Source organism: Oncorhynchus masou, chromosome 1, assembly GCF_036934945.1.
Source record: "Oncorhynchus masou masou isolate Uvic2021 chromosome 1, UVic_Omas_1.1, whole genome shotgun sequence".
Lineage (NCBI taxonomy): Eukaryota > Metazoa > Chordata > Actinopteri > Salmoniformes > Salmonidae > Oncorhynchus > Oncorhynchus masou.
The window spans coordinates 13,881,981-13,888,960 of NC_088212.1; the positions used below are offsets into that span (position 1 = coordinate 13,881,981).

The 6,980-nt window shown below is 43.1% G+C and overlaps 1 protein-coding gene across 1 annotated transcript in view; it reads right to left on the bottom strand.

Moving 5' to 3' along the window:
- Positions 1-2,083: 2,083 nt before the first annotated feature.
- Positions 2,084-6,980, bottom strand: part of rhobtb4 (Rho related BTB domain containing 4) — a 40,924-nt gene continuing 36,027 nt past the window's right edge. Inside the window, 1 exon segment of the mRNA XM_064944429.1 lies at positions 2,084-6,980. This exon segment is cut by the window's right edge and continues 641 nt beyond it. The gene's annotated coding sequence lies outside the window, so the exon portion shown is untranslated.

Here is a 6,980-nt window from a genome sequence, read left to right on the forward strand (position 1 = left end):
AGTAACCACCACACATCTGGAAATGCTCACATTTACTGCAATATGAGGAGATATTTGGTGAGTTAAGGACTCTGGGTGGCAGCTGGACTTGTGTTACTGGTGATGAATGGGTGTTGTCAACATTGGGGCACATGGGAGGGTTGTTATTGCCATCAACCAATTAACACAAGGCACACAAGCAGATGCACACAAGCACGCCGGTTGAGATTGCTGGGTACAAGAACTCCATGACCCTTAACCCCCCACTGCATTTCTGATGTGACCCATCAGCCATATCACTACAAGTCACCATGGCAACCCAGCGATCCCCAGCCCAGTTCAAGTGCTGTTCACTAAACCCTTACCAGACTTTCTCTAATAAAACAAAAAACTCTGAAAGCTGAAAGTAAAATATATTAATGATTAATGTGTCCTATGAGTAGAGCAGTGAGCCAAATGGCATGGGTTTGTGCTGACTCAGTATTCAGTCTGTCTGACTTCCAGAACCTTCCAGGAAACCATGGAAAGTAGAATATTGTCATGGATACAGGCAGACTGCTAGATGTCTTGTCAGAAAGCCATTGTGTGTTGGTGGGTACAAGCGGAGCAAGCTGGGGAACGACGGTTCAAAATGGGACAACGGCTCAGTTTGTGTGTGCATTGAGATTACAGTGCACACTCACTGTTGGGATATACACTACCATTCAAAATGTTGGGGTCACTTAGAAATACCCTTGTTTTTGAAAGAAAAGCACATTTTTTTGTCCATTAAAATAACATAAAATTGATATCAACAGTGAAGAGGCGACTCTGGGATGCTGGCATTCGTTGCAAAGAAAAAGACATATCTCAGACTGGCCAATAAAAAGAAAATACTAAGATGGACAAAATAACAGACACTGGACAGAGGAACTCTGCCTAGAAGGCCATCATCCTGGAGTTGCCTCTTCACTGTTGATGCTGAGACTGGTGTTTTGCAGGTACTATTTAATGAAGCTGCCAGTTGAGGACTTGTGAGGCGTTTGTTTCACAAACTTGACACTAATTTCCTCTTGCTCAGTTGTGCACTGGGGCCTCCCACTCCTCTTTCTATTCTGGTTAGGGCCAGTTTGCACTGTTCTGTGAAGGGAGTAGTACAGCGTTGTATGAAATCTTCAGTTTCTTGTTAATTTCTCGCATCAGCAGCACAGGAGACTGGTCACTATAACAGCAGTATTAATAACAAACCTTGAGGTGACTTGCTGGGTGTGTGTGTGTGTGTGTTGCTTAGCTGACACCAGAGATGTGCCTCTGTAGAAACAGAGACAAAGAGCCAGTGTGTGTGTGTGTGTGTGGGTGCGTACATGCGGCAGCTTCACATCTTCATGCTTTCCTCTGTATAGGCCAAGGCAGGGATCCTTCCAATAGGTCCACAGGTTGGCTCCCAGCACTCATTGTGTAGGAACCTTACAGATATGCAGACATTTTTAACAAAACCTGAGGTCAAATATAAAAATACTTAAACAGCAAAACAACATGTTTCATTATTATTATTATTTTTTTTACAAATCACAGTGGTTCAAAAATATTAAATAATTATTTTTTTATTTTTCAAAAGCAGCAAAACATTCTGATTGTTGTCTTTTTTTAAAAGCCCTTAGTATTGTGTATGTGGTGTGTTGTGTTTCATAAATGTATTAACACAAGCAGTTAATATCACTTTGAACTGGAAAATGAAATTAGAAGGGGGAAACAAAAGTGCATAATAATAATAATAATAATATGCATAAATCACACTGAAAGGTCACAGAGCAGAGATTCATCTTCACCCTACTACAGCCCCCGTCTCTCCCCCTCCCAGCTCTATGTCCTGGGCCACTTTAGAGACAGGATTCTCTAGGCTAACAGCTAGCTTTGGGTCAAACAAGTGGAGGTTGGGTTTACAAAGTTAACTGTGGAATACCATTACAGCAAAGGAGCAGTTTTGCCTTTGAGTCAAAATGGTAGACACAGTACTGCTGTGGAAGTGTCTCAGTCTTTACAGATGGGACTCTCGCCCTACATTTCAAATCAAGAGCCCAGTTCTAAACGACCGCAGTCTCTGTCTAAAGAGCCTTTACCAAGGAGAGAGAGAGAGAGAGAGAGAGAGAGAGAGAGAGAGAGAGAGAGAGAGAGAGAGAGAGAGAGAGAGAGAGAAAGAGAGAGAGCAGGAGCCAGATTTGGATTGAAGTTGTTTCTGACTGCTCAGGCAAGCTGGTAAATCTTGGTTTAATAATTTATTAGTACACACGTGGTTTAAAGGCTACATAATAGACGGAAAGTGCAGGCCTTGACAGACTGCCGAGTGCAAAAGATCAGTTTGTTACGAAATCTGAAATCTGTTGGATCTCAATGTCTTTTCCACAGTTTATTATCTATAGCTTAGCTTGTTTGGATGATGTAACAAGGTTTGGGTGACATATTTGTAAGCTCCCAAGTCGGGTGCCTTACTACTGTAGACTACCGTAGGCCTCAGTAACAGAGCCTCTCTGGTACACAGCATAGGATTTACGAAAGATGGGTTGATCCACAGGCACGAAGAGACAAGAAGGAAAGCTGCCTGGTTCAATGTGTGCACGCGTGTTTTCAGCTTGGGTGCCAACCTGAACCCAGAAGGCAGTGGAGGCCCCCTCATGCATATGGCAAGCCTATAGGAGGGCTCGGGGAAACAGGCAACAGCGTGAGAATATCTCAAAAGGCACAGGAGACGCCAGGCCAGGGGCAAACAACAATGGTTGCTTTCCATGAATAAATGTCATGTTAGAAAATATTAGCTTAATCAATGCTACAGCAAATTCTCATAGGAACACTCATGTTTTCTTGAGTTTATACTCCTACACTCTATAGCTAATCTGAACTAGGGTGATGTTAAAGTGACATCATACAAGAGTCTGGACTAAATGACAGTAGTGCAGTAACCGCAGTTCAAATGATAGTCCATCATCTCACACTAAATGCAAAGTTACAGAAATGAGCTACTAGGGGTAAATGTGGCTCAACTGTCGGTGGCTGGTCAAAGCCAAGGAATCGTTTTACAAGTCCAATCAAAACAGTCCATTTAGCTCCCAAGGCAGCCCGTTGTATAAATGGGACATTCTCAAGGTGTATGGATTCATATAGTGTTAGAACTGGAGTGGCAAACTACAACTATGTACTGTACTAGCACTGTCAATTCCTGGGGCAAACACATGCCCAACAGCTGGCAACCCAAGAATACCATGTCTCATATCTAACCTGCTGCTTCCAATACACCACAGAACAGTGCTAAGATAATGCTATAACAGTGTACAAGAAGCAAGACATCTCTGTAAAATTCCTGTGTACCGTCAATGTTATTCTGAGAATAATATTATATAAAATTTGAATATTATGACTAAAGAGGCTTCCCACAATATAGACACAGGCTTCAATGTCAGCCACTAATGCTATGAATAATACCACTGAGTCCATTTTGTCTTTGTCCGTGAGCATGAGACACCCACTCACCAAGTACACCACATGGACCGTTAAAAAACAAAAGGAGACCCCATGCTACAAAATATCATTGTTTTTTGTATAAACTTTTGAAAGAAGTAGTCCATGCCAAGCACAAAAAGGCAGAGGTAAAACGACAGAAAATAAGAAAAGTGCAATCCAATATTAAAAGTCAAGAGAAAAGTGTCATTACAATGCCAACATTAGGCCACCATGCAAAAATACTAATAACCACATCCCACAAGTATTGACCATCATCCACACAAGGAAACCAGTATCCTCATAGTAAGCTTTGGTATCCGCGAGGTCAGAGGTGTCGAACCCTGGGTCTCTAGGGGTTTACAGTGGCTCCTCTGCTGGTTTAGGACTGACTCAATCAGTTTGCCAACCAGAAACAGACCATACAATATATGAAATCCCCTTCATCTACTAATTTAAGGACTGTCGTTGACTGACCACCAGCAGACCCAGTGTCTCTCCAGGAGGGCTGGGGTCTTTTGCCCCAGAGGGAGGCTCAGTTGTAGGAGACAGACCAGGGAGAGACCTGCCTCTCTGGCCTGGGTGGGGGGTGAGACTAGGTGTGTTAGCATAACCAGACACTAAATCAATCAGTTCAGCTATTATCCTTTGCAGAACCTGTCTGTAACTGTATACAACTACCTTAAAACTACACTACACTGTACACTTAAAGAGTGTACTCTGTTCCTAATAGTGGATGTACATTTTTAAGGCACAAACCATGAGGGAAGGCTTTGTAGGGCATGTCTAACATTAGTAGGACTCAAATAACTCCTCCTTGGGGCATAGCAAGGGGTCATGAAGTGAAAACATCTGTATGTCCCCACGTCAACCCCAGATGAATGTTCTAATATCCCAGCCCTAAATAGGGGCACTAGGACTATTTTTAAGATGCCTGGGTTATTTTCCCTTCTACATTTTGTTGGTAAGGTCAGCCTGGGTTACTTTCCCTTCTACATTTTGTTGGTAAGGTCAGCCTGGGTTACTTTCCCTTCTACATTTTGTTGGTAAGGTCAGCCTGGGTTACTTTCCCTTCTACATTTTGTTGGTAAGGTCAGCCTGGGTTACTTTCCCTTCTACATTTTGTTGGTAAGGTCAGCCTGGGTTACTTTCCCTTCTACATTTTGTTGGTAAGGTCTGCCCAATTCTCACTTGGGTCCCGTGAGATCCTACCGTACAGCTATTTCAGTAGCCGTTGAAGACTCAAAACATGTCTTCTGTGGAGAAAAGCAAAAGGAGCCATGTTTCACACCATCTATCCAACTCCCGCTGTTGGTCACCGTTGGCAAGTAGCCTAGCGGGTAAGAGCGTTGGACCAGTAACCGAAAGATTGTTGGTTCTAATCCCAGAGGTGACAAATTTGCCTATGTGCCCTTGAGCAAAGAATTGAACCCTATTCGCTCTGGATAAGAGCCCCTATTATATGACAGAAATGTTACTGGAAATCTCAAAGCCACAAATAGAACAACAGTGCTTAATAAAGAACTTGTCAAAAAGTCTTGTTTTTCACTCTTAAAGAGAAGAAAATAAAACACAGGAACAACGCTTTACTAGTTAACTTCTTCTTTCAACACGCCTGTTCTGATACACTGTGGTGGATTCATGGAGATCTTAAAGGTGCAGTGGGTTATGAAGAGTTCCTCAGCAGTTCAACATCCAACTCCAATAGCATTCAACTAAAAGCTGGAACTGCATCCTCTTTGTTAACAACTGATTGAAACATCACACTCCCTCGCAAATAAATAAAACTGCACTCTGAAACTAAAAGCAAGTCCAATATTTGGTCTAATACTGTATTGCAAATGATGTATTTAACTTAATGTTAAGATTCAACTCTACTCATACTGAAACGACCATCATTGAAATGAATAATACTCTGAATATATTCACTAACACAACGCCTATTAGACTGCCACATAACCTTTGGATAAGGAAAAATAACCCAAAACCCCTCAAGCTTTTCCAAGAGATCCTAAACCGTTCATAGGACACTTGTGCATCAGATGTGAATGTAACATTATCTTTGTAGATCAGGTTCCTGCATATTAACACTGATGAAGGACATTTCAAATTTAGTGGACAGAAAAGGATCAAGGTGTGCATGTATGTTTAAGTGTGTGTATGCTTAAGTGTATGTGTGTGTATGTAAGTGTGTGTGTGTGTGTAAGTGTGTCATAGTGTCTTTTAGTAGACATATTGAGCACCGTTTTCAATTCCAGCTAGAGGTGTGAAAGACAATGTGCTGCAGTGACACTTGGGTTTTACCTGACACTACAGCTTTAAAGACACACAGACAGGGATCAAAAGATTATTCCTCCTTTTCTAATCCCTTTTTCCTTTCCTCCCATATTTTCCATGTTACGGAGGAGGAGAGAAGACTGGAGGGAGAGAACATGTCACAGCTTCATTTTTGGTATAATACCTTTCAACACTATGTGAGGACAAACAGCTAAAGTTGCCTTTCAAATACAACTGGAATAAAAGAAAAAAGTCAAAAGCTACTGGAATCAAGGATATAAACAGGTAGGGGAGAAAACTCCTGTTTGCTCCGGGTGACGGTTGAAGATGGTACCCTGAGCAGTGCTGCCCCCTGTGGTAAGGATGAGTAAAGGCAGGCTGGCTGAGGGGCACCCTAGTGGTCAATCAAGGCAGAGCAAGAACTCTGTTCAGTTCTGCTTCTTACTCCCTCCCATGGCAGTGGTATCAAATAGCCCTCTGATCCAGAATTGCTATCAAGTGTTCACTTTGAATGTCTTTGAGGGGGATTTGGTCAGTTTGTTCAGCACTGTTGGCCTCTCCTCTTAGTGTTATGTGTGGGTTGGGGGGATCATGATGCGTGCTTGAACCACCAGCCATCTGCTGGGCTGGAGCAGGTTCCTAAACCTAGACTACCCCCTTTATTCCCCCTCCCTTTGAGACAGGTGATTCTAGAACAGTCTAGGTACCCTAGAACAACATTTAGGATTCAAACCTCCAACACAGAGCTTCACTGGGATGAGACCCGAAAGAAAACAAAATGGTGTCAAACTTTTCCAAAATGGACGACAAAGTCTATGGATGAGTAGACAGGCATAAGTGGTGGTCAGAGACTCTGAAGCAAAACACCCAGGTCTGGGATCGGCTCAACTCTAATTTGAAATCCCTGCCGCCATTTTGGTCATCAGGGTCTTCAACACTGCGTGTGTCTTTGGGTGGTGTGTGTCATTACCCCTGACCAGACCTCACGGCGAAAGAAAACCAAACATAAACATTCCTCCTTGTGTGTTGGACCAGCGCTGGCGCGCCTCTGGCTAACGGTCTGGTCCAGTATTCTAACAGTCTGAATAGACTTGAAGGCAGAGGTAACCTCCCCATAGGGGAGTCTTCGCAGTGGTCTGTGGAATGGTCTTTAGCATCTGTGTGACTGAGAGACAGAGAGAGCCCTTGTTCCCAGTCCCATCACCCCCGGTTGGTGGCTGGGTGGAGCTCAGGGGGAAGAGGCAGCACTGGAC